Genomic DNA, 26,520 nt, shown 5'->3' with positions numbered 1-26,520 from the left:
AGCTGATCAGTGTGGTGTCAAAGCATCCCGCTAGCTGCTGTGTGGAGGATAGACTACCAGGGCGCAAGAATGTGAACAGAGACTTCAGCCCCCTATTCCTAACACTGTGATGCAATACAGGAGAATAAAAACCTTTTCCCCCAGATCTGTTATACAGATGCCGCTATGTTACACAGAGGACAGTGTAAAGAGAAAACACCTAGAACTCCAAGAAACACGGTTTGAAAACCAGTTTGGAAACGTTAGGCATTAATATTTAATCCTAGCAGCCTTTTCTCATTTTCCTAAACATACTCATTCGTCAGACAGTATATCTAAGTAATTTTAGTATTTTTCAAACACTTGGCTATTTAAAACAAGTTTTCTATGCTGAGTGTTTCTTAGAAATATTCTAGAATAAAAATATTTTTTTATGTTATGATAAATTATACTCAATTATTTTTAAACTCTATCTTAGTAACTGAAATCTTGAAGTACTATGTCTACATAATCAACAGGAATTAGATTATTTTTATAGGTATTGTTAAACCTCAACCTAGTGCTACTTCGCATAGCATTAAAATATTCCCTTTTATTCATATAATTTAGTAGCATTTATAAAAATCCTTTGCATATGATCGTTTCATTGTTGTTAGATTTCCGCCCTAGAATATCTATCAAATTCAATATAAATTCGTATTTAAAACACAGTATTAAGGAATAGTCGAGTACAAGAGCCACCAAATGGAATTATGGTACTAAAGAGCATGCGCCTGTACAGTTACATTTTAGAACCTAATGTTTCTGTTGGGGATGTTTCCAGAAACATCCCTCAGCACATGATTTAATTATGTTGACTGTCTGGTTATCTCGAGCAGCATTTCACTTATTTGTTCAGCATGTTTCATGTATCAGGAGGGGCCAGTGGAGCATATGGTAGGGTCAAGAAATATAATTTCAAAGAACGGTGCATTGGTTAGTAACTGGGGGGCCACTGTGAGGACCAATGGGGAGGGCATCACTTTCTTAAATTCTTATAAATCAGATGCCCTGAGGTCAAAGTCCAAAATCTGGCTGTTTTTTGGCAGAATGCTTCCAGAGTATTCTAGACTCACTAAGACAATGCAATTCATCTTAATGAAATTATATACAAGGAAGATAGGGATATGGACAAATGATTGAAGCTATTGAATTCATGCAATCTGTAGCAATTTTCTTTTAAAGAGAAAAGAATCCAAGAGGGTCACAGGAGTGCGTGGAGAGTATCTCAGAGATTCTGAAATAATTGAAGAAGTGCTCTACAGAGCCAGGAAAACATTGGAAAGGAATCTATGAAGCCAGGTGAGCAGAAGAGATAATTTCACTCTCCTTATTATGGCAAACATATTGTCTGAGCTTGGACAGATGTGAGTTTGCTGCTGAATACTTAACAGGATTATTTTGATTTGTAGTTTTCATGGTTTAAAAATGCTGTAATTTGTTAGGATACAAGTGGCCAAGTTAACTTATTTTTACCTCTTTTCAATTATCTCTTCTTTTGAATTATATATAAAAGGTTAAATTGAACTTTAAAATGTAATGAGTAAACTATATACTGAATCTTCAGGTACATGGCTTTCGTCCTAATTTATTTCCTAAACTCACCAAATAAGGCACCTTATATGCCAATATTCATATGCCAATAATTTTATTTCACTGAATAAACGTTCATTTTTAACCCTGTCATTTTTCAAGGAAAGAAATAACGGGTAGCTTTTTTTTTAAAACACCACAAATGCTGAGCTAAGTATATATTTTTTCATATTGGCAAAATTAAGTATTTAGCTGAAATTATAATCAGCCATTAAGTTTTATTTGTAGAATATTATGACACATTCAGTTGATTTCCTGCAAGATTTCATCATCTATTCTAGGGGCTAAATTAGTTATTAAGAAATATGTCAAAGGATATTTCCTGGACTAAAACCAGGACTAATCAAAAAGCTCAAAATGTAAATACCCCAATTTATTAGTTAATGGGGTTTAATCCACACTGGTTTTATTACTAAAAGTCATTTTACTCATTAAATTATATGTAAATGAATATAGGGTAGGATGAGGGGAATGCATATGGAGCTTTCAAAGAAGGAGACAAAAAGCATTGTAACGCAGGGATTTATTTTGTGCAATGATATTGAAGCTGTAGCTCAGGAGCAAGCTGCAGGGACATTCATGCTTCTCACACAAAGGGGCTGATAATACGTGAACTAACAATTTTAAATCAACAAGAAATATATTTTCTTGATTTCTTGATGAAGTAAAACAGACCAATAGTTGATATCAATGTGGAAATTACAGTAAACTTTCAGTGACCTCGCATGATTAAAATGGAGAATCATCAGTTATTCAAAATAATTTTTTAAAATTTATTTATTATTTATTTTTGGCCGTGTTGGGTCTTCGTTGCTGCGCGCGGGCTTTCTCTGCTTGCGGCAAGCGGGGGCTACTCTTCGTTGCAGAGCACGGGCTCTAGGCGCACGGGCTTCAGTAGCTGCAGCACGCAGCCTCAGTAATTGTGGCTCGTGGGCTGTAGAGCACAGGCTCAGTAGTTGTGGCTTGTGGGCTCTAGAGCGCAGGCTCAGTAGCTGTGGCGCACGGGCTTAGTTGCTCCGCGACATGTGGGATCTTCCCGGACCAGGGCTCGAAGCCGTGTTCCCGGCATTGGCAGGTAGATTCTTAACCAGTGCACCACCAGGGAAGTTCCTCAAATTAATTTTTAAATGTTTCACACACTTTGCTTATGAATTCACACAGTTAAAAATTCCAATATGAAAAAAATAGACTTAATATGTAAATTGTGTCAAACATCATTTAGTAGTTATGATCCAGAAGCGTCTTCAACATCAAATGGTGGATTTATCATCATTATCAATATTTTATCTTTCCTTCCAATCCCTGCCGTGTGCTCTGTTTTCCTTAATTCTACTCCATTCTCACCCATCACTCAGGCTTCAGACCCTGAAACTCTAGCACTGGTCCTTATCATTTTATACAGGGACCCCTAAGATCACATTTCGACTAATTTCCCTCCATGTAGAATCTAATACACCACCAAAATGAATTTCCCCCAAGCAAAATTATATGTGTCACCCTTCTGCTTGGAAACCTTCATTGGCTCCCTAAAGCCAATATGATTAAATTTAAATTCCCCTAGTCCCGTGTTCTAGCCTTTGTCTTTCCTACCTGTCTCTTGCTACTTTTCTCATTACTTTGCTACCATTTGCTTTCCCCTTAGAGCCAAACACATCTAATTCCTCTACCCCCGCCCACTCCATGGTTTGCACCTCCGTCTTTGGCTCCCCGACTTTGGGGAGCCTTTCTATTCTACAAAGCTCAAATTCCCCTTTATCATTTAAGACCCAGTGCAAGTTCCTATTTCCCCAAAAAGCCTTCACAGAATCTTCTAGTCCACCTTGAACTCATTTTCTGAATTCTCTGCCTAGTCCTATCATTGGACAATTATTGATACACTGCAGCAGTTCTCAGACTTTTTGAACTCAGGATAACTTTACCCTCTTGAAAATGATTGCAGAACCAAAGAGCTTTTGATTATGTGGGCTGTATTGATCAATGTTTGCCATGTTCTAAATTAAAGCTGAGAAAAAATTTAAACAATTTATTTAACAATAAAAGTAAGTCAATCGCTTGTTAACATAAAATAACGTTTTTATTTTAAAAAGCAGTAGTGAAAAGGGTGACATTGTTTTACATTTTTGCCAATCTTGCTGTCTGGCTTAATAAAAGAGAGCTGTATTCTCACATTGATTCTACATTTAATCTGTTGTGATATCACAAATCACATATATGATGTGATATCATATAACTTCTAGAAAACTCCACTGCACACTCATGAGAGAATGGTAGTGAAAAGAGTTTCGCTATGGAATGACAGGGACAGAGTAAAGGGACAGTAGGTGATTAAAGAGTTAATCCCACTAGGGAATTGTAAGTAGAGAAAGAAGTATGGGAGACCCCTGTAAGTTAAGAATCACTCAAGAAAGCAGGTTTGCTTGCCCACAAAACCAAGCAGGCTTGCTTAGCAACAAAGCCATGCATAGAAGCATGTGACATGCCCCCCAAAAATAAAACAGTGGTGGCATGAGAACCACATCCTGCCCAGTGAGCCCAGTAAGTTAATGATTCCCAGGACACGGTCCTCCGTGCACACTGAAAACAAAAATATAAGGAAGGGCTTCCCTGGTGGCACAGTGGTTGAGAATCTGCCTGCTAACGCAGGGGACACGGGTTCGAGCCCTGGTCTGGGAGGATCCCACATGCCGCAGAGCAACTAGGCCCGTGAGCCACAACTACTGAGTCTGCGCGTCTGGAGCCTGTGCTCCGCAACAAGAGAGGCCGCGATAGTGAGAGGCCTGCGCACCGCGATGAAGAGTGGCCCCCGCTTGCTACAACTAGAGAAAGCCCTCGCACAGAAACAAAGACCCAACACAGCAAAAATTAATTAATTAATTAATAAACTCCTACCCACAACATCTTCTAAAAAAAAAAAAAAAATATATATATATATATATATATGGAAGAGGTGACATTATACTGAAACCTGAGATGATTTACCATATTTTAGTATACGTTACCACCTTTTTGCTCATTTCCATTGCACCAATCACAGTCCCAGTTTGACCATGTAGGGAGAAGAAATCTCCCCCACCCAACACAGAGGAGGAACTGATGATGGAAGCATGACTTCTACTCAAGAATGAGGAAGAAGGTGGTCTTCTCCCCCTCCCCACTTTTCCTTTGATAAAGTGATTCCTTTAAGTGATTAAAACTGTAGCCCACTAAGTTCTCAGGGCAGCACTCCCTTGCCCACCCAGTTGTACCTCTCACAAGCAGCCTATACTAATAAACTCTTTGCTTACCTATCACTCTGCCTCACTCTGAATTCTTTCTGTGCCAAGACAGAACCTACACTCTGCTAAGTCCCAAGATGCATTCTGTCAGTTTCAGAATTAAGCATAAGTTTGGGTATCTAAAAATGAGTCCTTCATTGGGTCTGTCTATGTCTATATCTACTTGCAAAAAAGTAAAAGGAAAAGAGAAGTCATATATGGTCACAATTATTTAAACACAGATTACCCTTTTTGTGGCTTTAAATCTCAAATAAACTTCCTTCCAATACTAATGCTGGGTATAACTTCCACAAAGTCTATTCTTAATTTAAGGAAAAAAAGTTGAATATAAGTTGAAGCAAAAGCCACTGATTTTACATAAATATAAGACATTATTTTTGTTATAAGTCCATAATATATTCCAAATTCAAAGGTAAATGATCTTAAAAATTAAGTCACAACTTACTCCTTTCCATTACATATGGTAACTGAGAATTAAGTCTATTAATTATCCCACAGTGTTCACTGTTATTATGGCTGGATGGTTATAAATTTGTTGAAAGGGATTATTTATAGTAAATAGGCTTACTATTATTTTAAATGCTAATTAACTCCTATTTAATATTTCTACTTTCAAGAGCATAATACTAAGTATGTGGTATGATCACAGCAGTTAACATAGGCAAAGAAAAAAGTTTTTTATTGAAGTGTTAGGATTATGGGTTAGTTTACTAGGAAATACACTTTAAAAAACCCAGCTTTTTAAAGTCAATTATCTGAGAAGCAAAATATTTGAGAAGCTGAAATACATTTACTATTTAATTGACAATTATTTAACATGCTACTCTAGGGAACACGACACATTGATGGGTGATCTTACATTTAAAATAAATGAAATAAGTCTTGTCTCTCAGAGAGCTTACATATTTTTTGGAAGACAAAGCAAGCACTCATGAAAGTTATATAAGGAATAAGTAATAATACAAGTGATACTGCAAAAGCCACTGTATATCGTGTAGTGGGAAATGGTAAACGTGAGCCCATGCCTTTATTATAGGACACTCAGACACCTCTGTGTGCCACTCCATTTCCTCACACCCTCCCCCGCTCAGTGATTACTTACTCCAGGTTTACACAGATGCACTGGGCAATGCTTCAACTCAGACTGTCTCACATAATTCTCACTTCCTGACTCAGGGTTTGCTTGATACTGCGGTAGAGATACCCACAGATGCAGGAGGATTAGTAGCATGGCGTAACCCTTGACAACTAGGAGATGAGAGACAATGGAGAGATGGTTCCCTATTACATCAACCTGGCAGATAATTCTGAGTCTTTCATAAAAGTCCTAAGGATTGAGGATTGAGCACCAGTCTCCCAGGTGATGCATCTTTGTATTTCTTTTCACCCTTTCCCTTTTCACTTCCACTGTCCCTCTCTCCTGCTACTTGAAATAATTTCCCAGATAATGGCCTGCACATAAGCCCTGAAATAGGACATTTGTGTGGATGAATTTGAGGATCTTAAGCCATCAGAAGAACCCTTGAGTTTGGCAGACATCATCCTCTTGCTAAAGGAAAGCAGCTTTCCGTTACCTGGAAACATTGCAAAAACCCTGCCTGAAGCCAGAGCTTCACAAGATGATGCTTTCTTCCTCACTGCCTCCAGCCCTATATCCTGGATCAGAGCTAAGCATAACTGGAATAGGAAATAGCCCCTGCTTTGGTAGGAAATAGCTTGAACACCAAAAGTATTCACCATCTGGTTAGCAGGTAGCCAGGAATATGTGGAACGCATGTGAGAGTGGAGCTTGAGCATGTTGGCCCAAAGTAACTAGAACAGTCTTAATAGTGGAGTATTTACTAATTTAAGAGCATTTACCCATGACTTGGGGTGCAATGTCCCAGTAAAGCCATTTGGAGCTGGTCCAAAGACTGGTGAAATGTTTCTTTGAAGCTTGGGCACAACAATGGTGTATAGTAAACGAGGTGGGGATTCCAGAAATGCCTTAGCAAGGTATTGCAGAAGGAGTCAGAGGCTAGGGAGGTGGGAATAGAGAACACATTTCTCATTTCCTGCCCCAGTGGCATGGGTTACCTGCAAGACCAGGTAGTCACTCGGCCACACACAACTTGAAAGTTCAGGGAAATTAAAGCCCTGGATTAGCCTTGGCCAATGAGGAAGGGGACCAATGAGAAAGAGTAAAGGGGACATCATTTTTGAGACTCATCTGTAAAGTACCTCAGAAGGTCCAGTGGGATGATGTGCCAGTCTCCAAGAGACAGGGCCAACTGGAGAACACATTCTTTGTAAAGAATTTCTCTCTTCCCTGTTTCATTCCCACTGCCCCTTACTCATTTCCTGCGATTAATTCCCAAATAAATTACCTGCACATAGCCTTTGCTTCAGGTTCTGCTTTGGCAATCGCTTTCATCATCTTATTGTAAATACTGGCTTACTTTTTCTCTCTCCCAACAAGACTATAAGAACAGGAATTTTCATTTATTCATTTCTACATCTACTGGCCTAGCACATAGTAAAACCTTACTGTAATTTAAAAAAATACATGACAGCATTTGTGGAAGATTGCCTGTGAGTAGAAGCAATAGCAGGTTGCAGGCTAGAATTAAATAGGTAGAGAGTAATATGAATGCATGAGCAAAATTATGGAGTGATAAACCCATGAATCTTCTCTATTATTTCTATCTCTCTGTATTTCCAGGTACATGCAATAAAAATTGTGTTTGTTATCATATAACACAGCGGTTTCATTCAATACAGAGGAAGGGGTGTTTCATGGCAACCTATAGGACTCTTTTGATTTTATAGAAATATAGATTGATACCATTTAAATAACAAGTAGCTGTAGGTAGCTAATTTTTTTTTTTTTTTTTTAGAATTGTACCAGGCACTGGACCAAGTGGTTCACGTGAATTATCTCATTGACAAATGAGGAAATGAAGGCTTTCAGAGGTTTAATATCTTACTCAAGGTCACACTGTTGCAAGTAAAATCCAGTTTTACTGTAGCCTCAATCTCAGTCTTCATGATGTTAAAGATATTTAAACATGTCTATCTACTTACAAAATCAGAAATCCTTATTGTCAGAGACCATGCTTCATTCTTTTTTTCTCTCTCAGTGTTGCCATAATGCCTCTCAAAAAGAGAGTGTTTGTTGAATTTGAATTCATCTAAAATTTGATTAACAAAGATATCATGTGATTAAAGAAAAATTAGGAGATGAAAGAATAGCAGGATGAAGAGGTTAACTGGATCATAAAAATCTCAGAGTCTATCTGAATCCAGTTAGGTATACAGGAGGCACAGAATATCCTAATTCTTTTATCCTTAAGTATCTCCAGGTTTTCCTTTTAAATATATTGAGAGCTATACTGGCTATAACCACATACCAAGATTCCATACTGAACAGGCTAGTCAACAAACTAGAGAATTTTTTTTTTTTTTTTTTTTTTTTTTTTTGCGGTACGCGGGCCTCTCACTGCTGTGGCCTCTCCCGCTGCGGAGCACAGGCTCCGGACGCGCAGGCTCAGCTGCCATGTCTCACGGGCCCAGCTGCTCCGCGGCATGTGGGATCTTCCCGGACCGGGGCACGAACCCGTGTCCCCTGCAACGGCAGGCGGACTCTCAACCACTGCGCCACCAGGGAAGCCCCGAGAATTTTTATACATAAAAATATTTTAAAATAGAGCCAAGCATCCACTTGCCTTTGATGGTAGATGTTGACCCTTCTACAACTATAAGATCACTGAGTCTATTGTAGCTTCAAGGCTCTGTAATTTATGAGTAATAAACTTGAAAGCCTATATAGCTACAACACAAGAACGAACTATGAAAAATGCTGACTATATAAAATATCCTCCTAGGATTAATACCAAAAGATATTAACGTCTTTACAGTCTTCAGTAAGTTTCAATTAGGGTTTTAGCTCCAAAAAAGTTTTTAAAACTATCCTAAAATTAGCCAAATAAGAGAATGAAATGCAATCATTATTCTCGCGCTCATGACTCCTACCTACATCATGCTTCAGCAGTTTAATTAAAGGATGGCCAATAAATCTTATGTCAGCAGATGTGTGTATGAGAGTGAGTAGGAAGCCAAGTCAATGAGCCAAAATACAGGATGACACAACATTGTCATAACAGTGTTTTGCTGTATAAGCAAATGCTATTTTGTGACTTATTTGCATAAGAGATTTCATTTATTGATTCAATTTTAGGATAGTCTTAGAGTGTCATGAGCATATTTTCAAATAGAGAAGAGAGGACAATATAATTTAGATTGATTCTTTTTTAAATTGAATTATTTCTTCATATTTAGATGCAAATTTGAGCATAAAACTTGTGTTTAGCTTTACGAAAAGATGAGGGATTATTAGCATTGCTCACTTTTTTTCTTTCTTTAAAAATTGTATTGAAGTATAGCTGATTTACAATGTTGTGTTAATTTCTTCTGTACAGCAAAGTGACTCAGTTATACATATTTTTCATATTCTTTTCTATTATGGTTTGTCACAGGATATGAAAATAGTTCCCTGTGCTATACAGTAGGACCTTGTTTTTATCCATCCTATATATAATAGTTTGCCTCTCTTAATCCCAACTCCCATTCCTTCCATCCCAGCATGGCTAATTTTAAATACTCTTTTAAGTAATTACTAACAGAACACCTGAGTAAACCTTTAGTGACATAAAGATGTTTTAACCCTTTATTTTTCTCTCAAAATTCAAATTTACTGCCATGACTAGTAACCACTCCTACACATATTTGGTTTATTTAATGTCTCTTTACAATATTGGGAAAAAAAAGAAAAGGACGTAAATATTATAAAAACTGAGGGTATCTTTTGATAAGAAGTGACTTGATGATACATTAATCCAATTCAATTAAAGAAATTCTTCTATTGAATATTTTATACATATTGTGTGTGTATATATATATATTATCTCTATATTAGATATATTATTATATCTATATGTTAGTTTTATCTATATAGTAACATTATATTAAAATAAGATATTATTATATAAATAGATATGTTAATGTATTATATGCATGTATATATCTTTCCTCCATTAAGAGAACAAAGAAAGATTTGAAAAGGGTTTGATAACATTTTTTATATTTCTCTTTATTTTCTCTGTATTTTTCTACTTTTTTCTCAATATCACACACTATAAGGATAAAACCATAACATGTATAATTTGAGATTATAGTAAATAATCTGACACCAGAAAATTAAGAGCATATTTTATTGTGTAAAAGACTCTCTTTCAAATGGTAAAAGGTAATAATTATAAAAATACTAACCAAATCATAAAGCTAGAAAAGATTCAAGAGATAAGCACAAGCAATATGCTAAGTGAAAGAAGCCAGAGATAAAAGGTCACACATTGTATGATTCCATGTATATGATTCCATGTATATCAAACCTAGAGAATGGGTAAATATATCGAGGCTGAAAATAGATTCATGGTTATCAGAAGGGAGGGTGGGGAATAACTGCTAATGCACAGAGATTTTTTTTTTTAACTTTGCGGTTATGAAAATGTTTTGGAATAGATAGTGGTGATGGTAAAAAAACTTTATGAACATAGTAATAACCACTAAATTATACACACTTTTAAAAGGGTAAATTTTATTGCATGTGAATTATGTATCAACTAGAAATAAAAATAAAATTTAAAATGGAGCCAAAAGACAGGACATCTACTCTTTTATTTCAAGATGACACACATCTTGGTGGAGATCTTTTAGTTATGTCCCAGGGGAAAAAAAACAAACAAGCACAAGATTTGGAAATACATAATTGAAGGTGAAATATTTAAGATACGTCTGATGTTTAACAATTGTTTACTGTGATGTTTGGCAACTGTGTAACATGCACCGTATAAAATGAAATATGAAGAAAGTCTCCCTTTGAGGTATATATTGTTGAATTTGATCATTTTGCCAGAAAGTACAATCATCCAATAGCTGTGTACAAAGCTTAAATGTGAATATTGTGGCTTTTTCTTGCCTCATAATAAATATTAGGATGTTCTCACAGCCCTGTATAGTGTAAGTTGTTATTCACCTTCACCCTAATAGGTGTGTGTGTCTATATATCTCCTCGTGTCTGACTTTGTGAGTATGTGTGCATGCGTGGTACATGGTAGCACAGGTAGGAATCGGGTGGAGGTCAGTTTGATGAGGGACATATGACACTGTACTGGTAAGGAGATCTGAGTTATTTTAGCTTTGGGAATAACTTTCTAATGACCTTACACAAATCAATATACTTCTTTGTTTTTAGTTTCTTCATCTCTAAAATAAAAGGATTGGGTTAAGAGAAATTATGGCAAATAGGTATAATCTCAAGTGACAATTCTGAGCTGCTGGTAGAGGCTCCCTGGAGTTCTTTGCTCAGAAGGAAGTCCAGTCTTCCAAGGAAAGTGGGAGTTTTGATTAATGACAGGTCACAGCTGAAAGGGTACAAGGGACTCTAAGCACTGATACCACGAACTAGATGATCTTTAAAGATCTTCATATTTCTAAAGTTCAATCACATTTTATTAAGATCTTTTCCCAGTTGCGATACAATTCAAATAACCATATTAAAAGAAGCATAGAATTAATCAGCTCACTCCCTAAAATTAAACTTAAATGATATAAACATTCTAACATTATATACTACTGTTAAAACCATAGACTCATTTGGAAATATATTCTTTGTAATGGATAACCCACATTTTTATATTTTGCCTGATTGTCTATTACTCATCCTTTTTATTCTTCAACAAACAATGAGGGAATAGTGAGTGACCTTTTATATTTCATAGAATTAATTGTCTAAATATAGCCTGTCTAAATCAGAAGCATTATTGCCCTCTGGTTAATGGTAGTGTGACTGTGAGAGCAAACACTTCACATAATGAATGGCAGAACAGAGAGTTTCATAGAGAAACCAAATTCTTTCAGCTCCAATTTATAAAGCTACCCACTTTAATTAAGAAAAGTAATCTGCATGGTAATAGAAACGCAAACCATTCTGGACGGGAAATCACCTGCTATAGTACCAAGAAGCTATATATGTATCAAGAGAAATACATAGAGCCCAAGTGTAACGTATTGTAAATGAATAATGCCATGAAGTAATCAAAGTGAGAAGCAGGTCTGCAACAAAGGAAGCTAGTAAACAAAATGAAATTGTCAGTAATTAAGGTCAGGTGAGAACATTGGAAACATTTTAATCACTTGCTTTAAAAAGTTGAAATAGATCATGAATTCTGTATATTGGTTGGCAATACATTCGTCTGTAATTGTTTTAATGGCCGCTCTATGCTGAATATATCAAGGACAGAGTATAGGAAATATATATGAATTCTAAAATCAATGAAGGAATTTGAGGCTGAGAGAGTGTAAGTCAACACGCAAGTAAGCGCCTGAGTCATAATTCTGAAGCCAGATCCACCTGATTCTGGAGCCCGATTCCAAAGGAATCATGAATACCACGCTATGTGATTACTTTCATATGTCTTTATAAAATAAATAAGATAAAGTGGCTTTTGAAAATATTATTATTAACATCAAATAAACATAAGTGTAAAAATAGTTTAATAGGACTTCCTTTGTGGCGCAGTGGTTAAGAATCTGCCTGCCAATGCAGGGGACATGGGTTCGAGCCCTGGTCCGGGAAGATCCCACATGCCAAAGATCAACTAAGCCCATGTGCCACAACACTGAGCCTGCGTGCCACAACTACTGAAGCCTGTGCGCTTAGAGCCCATGCTCCGCAACGAGAAGCCTCCACAATGAGAAGTCTGTGCACCACAACGACAAGTAACCCTGCTCCCCGCAACGAAGACCCAACACAGCCAAAAATTTAAAAAATGTAAATAGATAAATAAATTTATATAAAAAAGAGAATTCTTTTAAAAATAGTTTAATAAACAAATATAGGAAGCTATTCCATACCAAGAACCAAACACAGCAATTGAGTCCCTTGTTTCAGATTAGATATTGTCTTCATATTTTTAAATAATAGTGTATAATTCTCAATTTATCTCCAACAAATTAAATAGTACCTTTTGATTCTCCCCATGAAGAACAAAGAAAATGGAAATTTTAATTCTAACCACCAACTCCCCATCTCCCCATCTCCCCATCTATGGCCATTTTTAAAATGATTTTTTTTAATCCGTTACTATCAAGTTATTGTTTATCTATTACGTAGTTTTCCTTTCATGAATTACAACAATTATACTACATTTGTAGCTACCAAGTTATTTATACTTAATCTATGTTTCTTTGGATCTACTTCTGTTAATCAATTTTTATGTATTATGACACTCATTTGTGAGTTTCTAATTTTTACTTAATATGTGGGTGACTGTATTAAATTTTTAAGTAATATTTTCAGTTAGGTTCATGAGTATGATAGTTCACAATGTCCTGAAAGTTTAGGATTATTAGGAATCCTCTCTGGGCGAACACTTCTTGGGTCATGTGCTAGGGTTCTCCAGAGAAACAGAACCAAGCATACACATATATGCAATATACATATAATACGTATAGAGATGTGTGTGTGTGTGTGTGTGTGTGTGTGTGTGTGCGCGCGCAGATTTATTTTAAGGAATTGGCTCATGTGATTGTGGAGGCTTAGTGAACCCAAAATCTCATGGAGGAGGCTGGCAGCTGGACACTCAGGGAACAGTTGATATGTGAGTCCAAAGGCAGTCCACTGGTGGAATTCCTTCTTGTTCAGGGGAGATGTCTTTGTTCTATGAATGCCTTCAACTGATTGGATTAAGCCTACCCCATATTATGGAGCATAATGTACTTTACTCAAAGTCCATTGATTTAAATGTTAATTTCATCCAAAAGACACCTTCATGGAAATATCTAGAATAATGTTTGACCAAATATCTGTGCACTGTGGGCCAGCCAAATTGGCACACAAAACGAACCATCACAGTTTTTTTTTCTTCTACTGTGTTGACACTTTGATTCTCTCCTCTTCTTTCTCCTCCTCCTGATGCTTCTCCTTTTCCTTCATCTTCTTCATTCTCCCTCAGTGAGCTACTAGCTTTAATAGGGACAGAGTAAAGTGACGATGTAGGTGATTAAATAGTTAATCCCACTAGGGGATTGTAAATAGAGAAAAAAGTATGGGAGACCCCTGTAAGTTAATTATCATGCAAGAAAGCAGGTTTGCTTGCCCACAAAACCAAGCAGGCTTGCTTAGCTAAAAACCATGCAACAGAAGCATGAGACATGCCCCAAAACAATAAAACAATGGTAGCATGAGACCCATATCCTGCCCAGTGAGCCCAGTAAATTAATGATTCCTAGGACACGGTCCTCCTTGCACACTGAAAACAAAAATATAAGGAAGAAGTGACATTATACTGAAACCTGAGATGATTTACCATATTTTAGTATATGTTACCGCCTTTTTGCCCATTTCCATTGCGCCACGACAGTCCCAGTTTGACCATGTAGGGACAAGAAATCTCCCCCACCCGACACAGAGGAGGAACTGATGATGGATGCGTGAAGTCTACTCAAGAATGACGAAGAAAGTGGCCTTCTCCCCCTCCCCACTTTTCCTTTGATTATCAAACTGTAGGCCACTAAGTTCTGGGCACAGCACGCCCCACTTGCCCACTGGCTTGTAAGCCTCACAGCATCCTATTCTAATAAATCACTTCTTATCTATCATCTTGCCTCTGGCTGAATTCTTTCTCCTCTGAGATATAAAGAAATGAAGCTCCTTGGAGCTCCCCTTAATGCATTTCTGTGCATTTCAGTTTCTTTTTTCTGAATTCTTGCAAGGTTCCTTTTTTATACTTACATTATAAAACTCCCTTGACTGTGTTCTGGCGGATCTTATTAATTTTTTATTTATTTTCCTTTTTTTAGACATTGAAACTTTTCAGTCCCTACATTTAGGCTTTCTTTTCACTGGACCTTCTTTTCATAATATTTTAATTTTTTTTTCTGTTCCATTTTTCTGTTTTCTTCTGCACATAGCAGGTTGCCATTGTCTATTTACTTGTGATATTATGATTTATAAGAAATATATATTTCATTATTCTAATGACCAAAATATATCTCTCACATATATTTGGTCTTTATTCACAGTTCTTGGCTCGCAGCTCCTAAAACCCTTGGAATTTCCTAAGTGTTTGAGGGTAATAAAGGTGTCTTCTGTGTAAATGAAGTGACTTCTGGAAAGCACCTACAGAAGGGGGCTGGTTGCCAGGAGAACCAATCATGTGATTAGAAGGTTACAACTTTCTGCCCCACCACATGACCTCTGGGGAGGGGAAAAAGGAGGGGCTGGAGGGTGGATCACTTGCCAGTGGTCAATAATTTAATCAATCATGCCTATGTAATGAAGCCTCCATAAAACTGCAGAAGGACAGGGTTCAGAGAGTTTCTGGGTGGGTGAACACATGGAGGTGCTGGAGAGTGGCACCTGGAGAGGCCATGGAAGCTCTGTGCCCTTTCCCTATACCCCACTGTATTCATCTTTTCTGCCTGGCTCTTCCTGAGTTATATCCTTTTATAATAAACCAATAATCTAGTAAGTAAAATATCTTCTTGAGTTCTATAAGCCTCTCTCATGGTCTACCCATACTGCTTAACCTCTTCCTTCTGAGAAAGGACTCTTCATAGAACCCCCTGGTTGCTATCTTCTGCAACGCCAACCGAAATGTATGGTACACGCTTGTCAAGAACTGTGAAGGGTCTGGGATTTTTACAGTACTTGTAAGCAAAAAATTAGCTTACCACAGTTTCATGGATGCCGGCAAAGGACACAGACTCCTGGGTTAGAGACAAAGGACTTTATTATTTATGGCACAGTGGGCAGCATGAGCTTAGTGTTCGAATAGTTTCTTCTTGTCCTGCAAGTCTCACAAGGGCAAAACACAGGTCGTCCCAGGTGGCTACTATACGCACAGCTGAGCTGAAGAAACCACCAATCTATTAATAGGCTGAGAGCAAATCTGCATAAACTTTGCCTCAGAGGGAGAAATTATCTTTATTATTTTGGTGAAGAAGCAACTAGAACCTCAATCCTGATGGCAGACACTATGTCTATCTTCCAAAGTCTAGAACATAGATGTCAATTCTTCTTGCTCAGAAGAGGAAGAAAAACAAGCAATCCATGAAAAATTGTCTCCCAAAATCTTGACCTCATTGTTCAATTTGTTTCACATTTTAGGGTCTTAATTATTTGTGACCTCCCCCCATTTTTGTTCTTTGTTTGTTTGTTTTGGTACATTTTAATACTGAAAGTTACACAAGTGTCATTCTAATCCCTGGAGGATGGGATCTTCCTGATGATGAACCTGGTGAAAGATGCAGAAGTTCCTGATGACTATAAACTCTATTTTATCTTTCAGAATGGTGATCTAATCTCATTACAGAAGAGCTGCTGAGTAGTGAGAGGTCAACACTTTTCTCAGCACTGACAGGACCCCTCGACTGTATAATGGTGAAGAGTTACAGGCAAGAATGTATCCCTTTAGGGACCAAAGATGACCTACATAGATGATCATACCATCTACCTACTCTAAAGTGAGCCCCATCAGTCCCTGCTTTCTGTAACTACCTTGTTTTGCTGTAATCTGTCCTTCAGGCCTCATAAATCCAGAATTTAAAGCGGGAGTGTGGATGTTATCTCTTCCTAAATCAATAACTTGCCTGCCATGCAGCACTAATCCGAGATGTGCAAACATTTTTTGGTACAGTGTAGAGCCATTAGAGATTCAGGCATGCTCCTAGTGACACAGAAGGATGATTCAACTACAAGCAGATACAGGATTGATTGGAATATGAGAGATGATGAATTGAGAAATATTTTTACAACGTTGAATATGATATAAAAATTAACAACCTTATGTTTTCTTATACTGTTTGCCTCAAATAGAAAAAAATTCATTTTATTTTCAAAAACAGTGATACACGCACTTATTAAAAAATTAATACCAAAAGCACTTTGTTAAAATAATGCAATTGCTTGCACCCAATGTCTCTCAGCCAATTTTGGCCTCTCAGAAGCAACGATATTCAACTCTTTCAGCTACTTCTTTGGGGATTCTTGAAGTATAATTGACATAAATAAAATGAGTATTTTTAAAGCATAAAATCTGCAAGATTTTACATGTGTACACACTCATGAAACCATCACCATAATCAAGATAATGACCACATTAATCACCCACAAAACATTACTCATGCCCCTTTATAATCTCTTCCTCCTGTTCTATCCCTTTCTCTCTTATATTGATATCTCTGAGGTTTTAACTTGAATTTCACCAATGATTAATGATGGTGAACATCTTTTTCTGCCCTTAATTGAAGTACATCCACCATCTTTCATGAGGATCTGTTCAAATCATTTGCCTGTTTTTTTTTTTTTTTTTTGCGGTACGCGGGCCTCTCACTGTTGTGGCCTCTCCCGTTGCGGAGCAGGCTCCGGGCGCGCAGGCTCAGCGGCCATGGCTCACGGGTCCAGCCGCTCCGCGGCATGTGAGATCTTCCCGGACCAGGGCACGAACCCGTGTCCCCCGCATCGGCAGGTGGACTCTCAACCACTGCGCCACCAGGGAAGCCCTTTTGCCTGTTTTTTATTGGGCTTTTTTTTTTTTTCTATTATAGAATTTTGAGAGTCATTTACATATTTTGGGAACAGTTCCTTTGTCATATCCCAATCCATGGCTTATCTTTTCATTTTGTTAAGAGTGTCTTGCAAAGAAAAAAGTTCTTAATTTTGATGAAATCCATTTTAGTAATTTTTTATGAATCAAACTTTTGGTGTTATATCTAAAAACCTGTTGCCTTACCCAAGGTCCAAAAGATTTTCTCCATTGTTTTCTTCTAGAAGTTTTATAGTTTTAAAATTTAGGACTATGATCTATTTTGAGTTAATTTTTGTATATAGTATGAGATATTAATTGAAGTTTATTTTTTGCTTGTCAGGTCTAATTTTTCCATCACCATTCGTTAAACAGAATTTCCTTTTTTAATTAAATTGCCTTTGTACCTATGCCAAAAATCAGTTGACCATACATTTGTGGGTCTATTTCTGGAATCCCTCTCCTGTTTCATTGATTTATTTCTCTGTCTTTTCACAAATATCTCACAGTCCCAATTATTGTAGCTTTATAATCAGTTTTTTCCTTTTATTTATTTTTATTTTATTTTATTTTAAAAATAAATTTATTTATTTATTTTATTTTTGGCTGCTTTGGGTCTTTGTTGCTGCACGCAGACTTTCTCTAGTTGCAGCAAGCAGGGGCTACTCTTTTTTGTGGTGTGCAGGCTTCTCACTGTGGTGGCTTCTCTTGTTGTGGAGCATGGGCTCTACCTAGAACTTCAGTAGGCTTGTGTGGGCTTCAGTAGTTGTGGCTTGGAGGCTTTAGAGCACAGGCTCAGTAGTTGTGGTTCATGGGCTTAGTTGCTCCACGGCATGTGGGATCTTCCCAGACCAGGGCTCGAACCTGTGTCCCCTGCATTGGCAAGCAGATTCTTAACCACTGTGCCACCAGGGAATTCCCTATTTATTTTTTAAATTGAAGTATAGTTGATTTACAATACTATATTAGTTTCAGGTATACAGCATATTGAGTCAGTATTTTTGCAGATTATACTCCATTTCAAGTTATTATAAGACATAATCAGGGATTTCCCTGGTGGTCCAGTGGGTAAGACTCCATGCTCCCAATGCAGGGGGCCTGGGTTGAAACCCTGGTCGGGGAACTAGATCCTGCATGCATGCCGCCACTAAGAGTTCGCATGCTGCAACTAAAGATACTGCATGCTGCAACTAAGACCCAGTGCACCCTAAATAAATAAATAAAAGATATAATCGTTTTTTTAAATTACATAGTGAAAAATCTTTCAACATTGTCCCTGTTTATTAAAGTTGATCTTCCAGGTTCCTTGCATTTCCATATGAACTTTAAACTCAACTTGTCAATTTCTACAAAGTGCCTGCTAGAATCTTGATTGAGATTGCATTAAATCTATAGAAAAATTTAGGAACAATTGACATTTTAACAATATTGAGTCTTCTGATCCATGGACACAGTATATGTCTCCAGTCATTTAGATCTTCTTTAAGTACTCTCAGCACTGTCTTGTAGTTTTCAAAGTGTAAGTCTTGCACTTTTTTGTCATATTTATTTATAAGTTTTCATATTCTTGATATTATTATAATTTGTGGCATTGCTTTTTTATTTTGTGGTACGCGGGCCTCTCACTGCTGTGGCCTCTTCCGTTGTGGAGCACAGGCTCCGGACGCGCAGGCTCAGCGGCCATGGCTCACGGGCTCAGCCGCTCCGCGGCATGCGGGATCCTCCCGGACCAGGGCTCGAACCCGCGTCCCCCACATCCGCAGGCAGACTCCCAACTCCTGTGCCACCAGGGAAGCCCGTGGCATTGCTTTTTAAATTTCAGTTTCTAACTGTTCATTGCTAATGTATAGAAATAGAACTCATTTTTTTATATTGACTTTCATTTCTACAACCACGCTAAACACACTTATTAGTTCTAGTAGCTATTCTGTATATTTCATCACATTTTCTACATACTTAACTATATCATTTTCCAATAATGACCATTTACTTCTTCCTTTTCAATTTTTACGCCTTTTGTTTTTTATTCTTGCTTTATTGCACTGGATAGATGACCTTCCAGTACTATGTTGGTAATAGGGGACATTCTTGTCTTCTTCCTGAACTTAGGGGAAAGCATTCAGGCTTTCATTGAGTTTGATATTAGCTGTAAGTTTTTTGTGGATGCGCTTTATCAGGTAGAGGAAGTTCTATTCCTAGATTGCTGAATACTTTCCCAGGAATTGACGTTAATTTTTAAAAAATATTTTTCTGCATCTATGGAGAATATTAAAGGGTTTTCTTTTTTAGTTTGTTAATAAGGTGATTTGCATTTATTGAATTCACAAACATGAAAACAATTTTGCATTCTAGGAATGAACTTCCCCCCATTTACATAGTGATGCATAATTCTTTTTACACACAATGTCAAATTAAATTTGCTAAGATTTTATTTGGAATCTTTGCAGCCATAGTCATGAGGGATATTGGTCCTTGGTTTTATTTTCTTATAGTATCTTTGGTTATGTGATCAGGGTTATACTGACTTCATAGAATAAGTTGGGAAGTATTCCCTCCTCTTCAATTTTCTGGAAGAGTTAGTGTAAAATTTGTGTCATCTTTTCTTCAAAAATTTGATAAAATTTACCAGTAGAGCCATCTGGGTCTGGAGTTTCCTCTTCAGGAAAATTTTAAACTACAAATTCTTTTTTAAAAAAAAGATATAGAATTATTAGGTTATTTAGTTCTTCTTGAGTGAGTGTTGGTAGTTATCATTCAAGTAAATTGTCATTTCATATTAGTTGTTGAAATTATTGATGTACATTTGTACATAGTATTCCCCCATCATCACTTAAATACCTGTAATTTCTGTAATGATGTTACCGGTCTTCTTCCTGGTATTGGTAATTTGTATTTTTTGTTTTCCTGATCAGTCTTCTAGAAGTTTATCAATTTTATTGATCTTCACAAAGAACCAGCTTTCAGTTCCTTTGATTTTTTTTTCTTTTCTTATTTTTTTTCTGTTTTCTATTACTTTGGTTTCTACTTTGATCTCTGATATATCCTTACTGCTTACTTTGGGTTTAATTCTTTTCATTTCTAGATTTTTTAAGGTTTGAAGCTGAAGGCTTTGACTTGAGGTCTTTTTTTTTCTTTTTTTCAGTTATAGGTGTTGAAGGCCAAAAATATCTCACTAAGTACTGCATTAGCAGCAGCCCATGCTTTTGATATGTTGTATTTTCATTTCATTCAGCTCAAAATAGTTTTTAATTTCCATTTTAATTTCTTTTTTGACCTACACATTATTTAGAAATATGTTATTTGGCTTCCAAATAATGGGGGATATTCCAGATACATTTCTGTTATTCGTTTCTAATTCAATTCCATTTTGATAGAGAACGTACTTGGTATGAATGGGATCCTTTGAAATCTATTGAGCCATGATATACATTCAGAATATACTCTCTTGTAAATGTTCCATGTACACTTGAAAAAGTATGTGTATTCTCTTTTAAACTTATTTTTGTTTATAAACTTAATCAGTTCAGTTGTTTTCCCAGGGAAAAGCAAAACAAAATCTGAGTTATAATGCCCTAGTAAATAAATTTAGTCAAGTAGAAATTTACCCTACAAGTTTCCTGAAGATGATCACCACTGTTGAAACTTTACTAAATAGGACTCCATTCCAACTAACTTGGAAACTTTCAGACATGGAGCTTCTCTTTGCCTTGAGGTTTGATTTAAATCTGACTATTGAATTAAACTGGAAACTAGATATTTAAGAAGACAGAGGATGAATCAAATCTTGTTACTCCAAAGCACATATAAAATAAAAAGATTAGGACTTCCCTGGTGGTGCAGTGGTTAAGAATCCACCTGCCAATGCAGGGGACGGGTTTGAACCCTGGTCAGGGAAGATCCCATATGCCACGGAGCAATGAAGCCGGTGTACCATAACTACTGAGCCTGCGCTCTAGAGCCTGCAAGCCACAACTACTGAGCCCACATGCCACAACTACTGAAGGCTGTGCACCTAGAGCCCGTGCTCTGCAACAAGAGAAGCCACCACAATGAGAAGTTCACGCACCGCAACGAAGAGTAGCCCCTGCTCGCTGCAACTAGAGAAAGCCTGCATCCAGCAATGAAGACCCAATGCAGCCAAAAATAACTAAATAACTAAATTGATTTAAAAAAGATTAATTTTATTACTATCAACATGTTTGAACTGTCAACGCTTTCTCGAATCTCCTGTTTAGCATTACATAAACAGAAAATAACTTGTTAAAACATATATACATATGCATGTTTTGATCAAGTTGATCAACCAAAGCACAAGAAGATAGTCCCTTTGTGTATTCACATTCATCTCATTTCTAAATGATTATGTCAGTTAATTTACAGGGATGGAATGTGAACTTCAAGATGATTTGCATTTTAAAGATGAGATGAACCCCAGAGATATTAAAAATTACAAATCCAAAGTTAGGACTACAAGTTTGTTCTGATAATACCAAATCTGATGTTTTTGCACTGTTATATCACAATTTCAAATTTCACAGAGCATTAGATTAAAAAGAAAAGGAACCTGACATAGGGTGTTGCTGCTTATTTATTGACAAGTAAGTACATTAAAAAAGAAAACAAAAGTGGTCACTAATGTTCTCCAATATCCACGCTTCTCTTTCATTGGAAAAGAAACTTGATTTTTATCAGACCAAAGGATTTCACTCTTACCTGGGCCCTCAGTGTTCCTCAACTATTCTTTTCTCTTTCCCCATTGGCTTCTTCTCCAGTTCTCAAGAGAGTTTATCCACATCGTTCACAGCTTTCCCTAACTGTCCCTCTCATTCTGAGCCAATGCTCTTATCTTGAATTACAACTCTATCAATCAAGACTTGTACAACCTGGGGCAGTTACATAATTTCTTAAATTTTCAAATTCCTATTTGGTAAAATGGAGTCAGTAACAGTACCAACCCTGTTGGGAGGAATTAATTAAGGTAACACATTTAAAGCTCTATATTTATTTAATATAAAATGGGAAAGAGACAGTCTCTTCAAGTGGTGCTGGGAAAGTTGGACAGCTGCATGTAAATCAATGAAGTTAGAACACACCTTCACACTATGCACAAAAATAAACTCAAAATGGCTTAAAGACTTAAATAAGAGACAATAAGAGACAAGACACCATAAAACTCCTAGAAGAGATCATAGGCAAAACATTCTCTGACATAAATTCTACCAATGTTTTCTTAGGTCAGTCTCCCAAGGCAATAGAAATAAAAACAAAAATAAACAAACAGGACCTAATCAAACTTACAAGCTTTTGCACAGCAAAGGAAACTATAAACAAGATGAAAATTCAACCTATGGAATGGGAGAAACTATTTGCAAATGATGTGACTGACAAGGGCTTAATTTCCAAAATATATGAACTCATACAACTCAACAGCAAACAAACAAAAAAAACCCAATAGAAAATGGACAGAAGACCTAAATAGACATTTCTAAAAAGAAGTCGTACAGATGGCCAATAGGCACATGAAAAGATTCTCAACATCACTAATTATTAGACAAATGAAAATCAAAACTACAATGAGGGACCACTTCACACCGGTCAGAATGGCCATCATTAACAAGTCTACAAATAACAAATGCTGGAGAGGGTGTGGAGAAAAGGGAACCCTTCTACGCAGTTGGTGAAGTGTCAGTGGTACAGCCACTATGGAAAACAGTATGGAGTTTCCTCAGAAAACTAAAAATAGGATTACTATATGATCCAGCAATCCCACTCATGGGCATATATCTGGACATAACTATAATGCAAAAAGATACATGCATTCGTATGTTCATTGCAGCACTATTCACAATAGTCAAGGCATGGAAACAACCTAAATGTCCACTGAGAGATGAATGGATAAAGAAGATGTGGTACATATGTACAACAGAATACTACCCAGCCATAAAAAAGAATGAAATAATGCCATTTGCAGCAACATGGATGGACCTAGAGATTATCATACTGAGTGAAGTAAGTCAGAAAGAAAAAGACAAATACCATATGATACCACTTATATATGGAATCTAAACTATGCCACAAATGAACCTATCTATGAAATAGAAACAGACTCACAGACATAGAGAACAGACTTGTAGTTACCAAGGTGGGTAGGTGGGGGAGGGATGGACTGGGAGTTTGGGGTTAGTAGATACAAATTATTACATATAGAATGGATGGGCAACAAGGTCCTACCGTATAGCCCAGGGAACTATATTCAGTATCTTGGGACAAACTATAATGGAAAAGAATATATAAAAGAATGTACATATGTGTATAACTGATTCACTTTGCTGTACAGTAGAAATTAACACAACATTGTAAAGCAATTATACTCCAATAAAGATGTTGAAAAATAAAATAAAATAAAATAAAAAATAAGAAAAAATAAAAGAACGGAAGTCTAGATTCCTAAACTACCTTAATGTTTTGCCTTTGGACTACACACTTGTCTACAATCTCACTTCATCCCATTTAACCATTTTGTCAGTTTTCTCAGGAAGAGGCCTCCATCTCTAGTTTTAGCTAACCTGACCTTCTGCTTTTTCGATCATATGCCCTCCTTCCCTCTTTGAGATCTTGTCAATCATCCATCCCTCTTCTTCCCCACAGATTCCTTCACTTCAGTTAATGGAATATCCTCAATTCTGTCCCACAAAGAACGAATGCTCAAAGCAAGTTTCAGCTCATCCTACATTACTCTGGCTCACATACTATCTATTCTGTTAAGATTTGTTCACCTCCCTCCGTTCTGTCTGGCTTTACCTCTTTGTTAGGCAATTCCTCTCCTTTATTCCCTTTGCATGTTTATCACTTAACTGTAATTCTTTCTACTTCCTCCCCATCCCCCACCCAGTATTAACTCCAAGAAGGCAAAGACTTATTAGTTGAACCTTCAGCAGCTGTCAGATTCTCAGTACTTAGTGCTTGTGAAATAATTCTTGAATTAGAATATGAGAGGTTATAGAAATCATCCTCATTTACATCCATTTTCTTTGTCTTGTCTTTGTTCTTATAGATTCCTTTGACTTCAAAAGAGCATTATCTAACTTTTGAAAAATTTGATAAAACTGAGAAAGGGCAAAAACTCTTAATTTTCTGTAACTATAAAAAGAGCTGGAATCTAAAAGACACATGGAAGATGGATGTTTTCCCATTTTTTTTTTCCAGATCACCATCTGTCTGATTTTCAACAAATATTCCACTTTAAGAGAATTTTGGTAAGGCATGAACTATAAAGGGATCAGAGTTATGTATATGGAAGATATCTGAAAAAACAACCACCAATAGACACTTCTTCCTCCCAATTAAAAAGGACCCTGAGGCCAGGGAATTAAAATATGCAATAGGAGAAATCATGTTTAAAATGGTAAACTAAAGCTTACCTTATTATTCTTTCTGTCCCCGTAATGAATGCAGATGCCAAGTTCTTCTATAGTTTAGGTAATTTACTACGTGTTCCAGCATGAGATGGGAGTTACTCTCTTTTTTGCCCTCTCTTCACTCAAGGCATTTTTACAATTTTTGGTGCAGACTCTCTCATCTAGAAGCTATTGCAAACACTAGTACAGCAGCTTGCTGTGGACAGGGATCGTGGGTTGGTAAATTGATTCTTTAATTGTTTTTAACCTCTTCACTGTGTCCTATTGTTTGTGTGGCCAGATTAGGCAAGAATATATTCCTTAGGATTTTACAGAGATCTGTAATGAAGTGCTAGAAAGGAATGTTCTCCTTCAACCACTGGAAGCCTATATCGAATCTTTTCATGTGTTTACTATCAATCCTTGCTTCCTTTGAGGATTTAAAGCAAAAAAAAAAAAAAAGTAACTTTACAAATATAAAGTAGTGTAAATTAGTGTTCCCATTTTGGCATAGGATTCATCAGTTAAAAATATAGTTTTTCTGGCCCCTCTTTCAGCCCTACTAAATCAGATTTCCCACAGGAGAGGCCTGAGTACCTCTATTTTTACTTCATGAGTCTTAGGACAGAGAAGTTTGCAAAATTCTGTGGTAAAGGAAGCCACAGAATGGGAAGGAACAACTAGTGTGGCAATGGAACAGGCAATCAGGAAACGGTCTGTTGTTCACTGTTGAAGACTTTACCAACAGGAATAATAATGTTGCTAAGATTATGCACCAGCAATTAACACTCAAATTGACTGATAAAGAAATAGACATGGTACATTAAGTACAGACCTAAAAATATGTCAGAAAACAACTAGACTTGGCACAATGCCATAATAACAGACAAACCCCCTGGATATCAAATTATCAGAATAACATCCTAACTCCTTCTTTCCTCCCTTCTTCCTCCCTCCCTTCCTTCCTTCCTTCCTTCCTCCCTTTTTTCCTTCCTTCCTTCCTCTTCCCTCTCTTTCTTTTGAACTGACAGTGCACTTTCACTTACTGATATAGATGTCTTCTTTAGAAGAAATATTCTTAAAATATTTTATCACAGAAAAGTAGCTGTGGCAAAGGACATGAATCATATAAGGAAACAGTTGCAAAGTAAAGCCAGTTCTCATGTTGATAACTGAGATGATTTATTCCAACTGATGGATATTTTGTAGGCTTGGTGGATGGAAGGCAATCTGTCCTATTTTCATTATGTGGGAGCCAGATTTCCTCTTACCATATGGAAATAAGATTTTTATTATTTTGTTTAATGTTTAATGCATATTGAAATAGTATTGTTTAGGAAGTCTCTACCTATTTTGAAATGGAAAACACATGAATTACAGAAAAGAAAAAACAAACTTCAAAAATGTCGCTCAAAAATATTACCTTTAATAGAAGAATTTGGTTTGGCAACAGCAGACATAGTCCCAAAGAAAGAGCACTAACAATATGGTGTGATAGGAATGTATTTCCTTTTGAATAATTTAATAAACTGGTGTTAATAATAATGATGATAACTAATACTAATACTAACTTATCCTTGCTGAGGGCTTATAGCTACGTTGTCTCCGGCA

At 36.7% G+C, this 26,520-nt stretch overlaps 1 long non-coding RNA gene across 2 annotated transcripts in view; it reads left to right on the top strand.

The window, feature by feature from the left end:
* Nucleotides 1-16,415, top strand: part of LOC132417736 (uncharacterized) — a 246,078-nt gene extending 229,663 nt beyond the window's left edge. Inside the window, exon 3 of one of the 2 annotated variants that reach the window (XR_009517915.1) lies at nt 16,277-16,415. This is a non-coding gene — a long non-coding RNA (uncharacterized lncRNA). Of the gene's footprint in view, nt 1-1,203; nt 1,221-16,276 lie in introns of those variants that run through there. The other variant, XR_009517916.1, reaches the window with a different exon arrangement.
* The last annotated feature ends 10,105 nt before the right edge of the window (nt 16,416-26,520 follow it).

The sequence above is a fragment of the Delphinus delphis genome, chromosome 21 (genome assembly GCF_949987515.2).
Source record: "Delphinus delphis chromosome 21, mDelDel1.2, whole genome shotgun sequence".
In the NCBI taxonomy this organism is placed as follows: Eukaryota; Metazoa; Chordata; class Mammalia; order Artiodactyla; family Delphinidae; genus Delphinus; species Delphinus delphis.
Note: the sequence above shows the minus strand (reverse complement) of the source record. Positions and strands in the feature narration are given on the sequence as shown.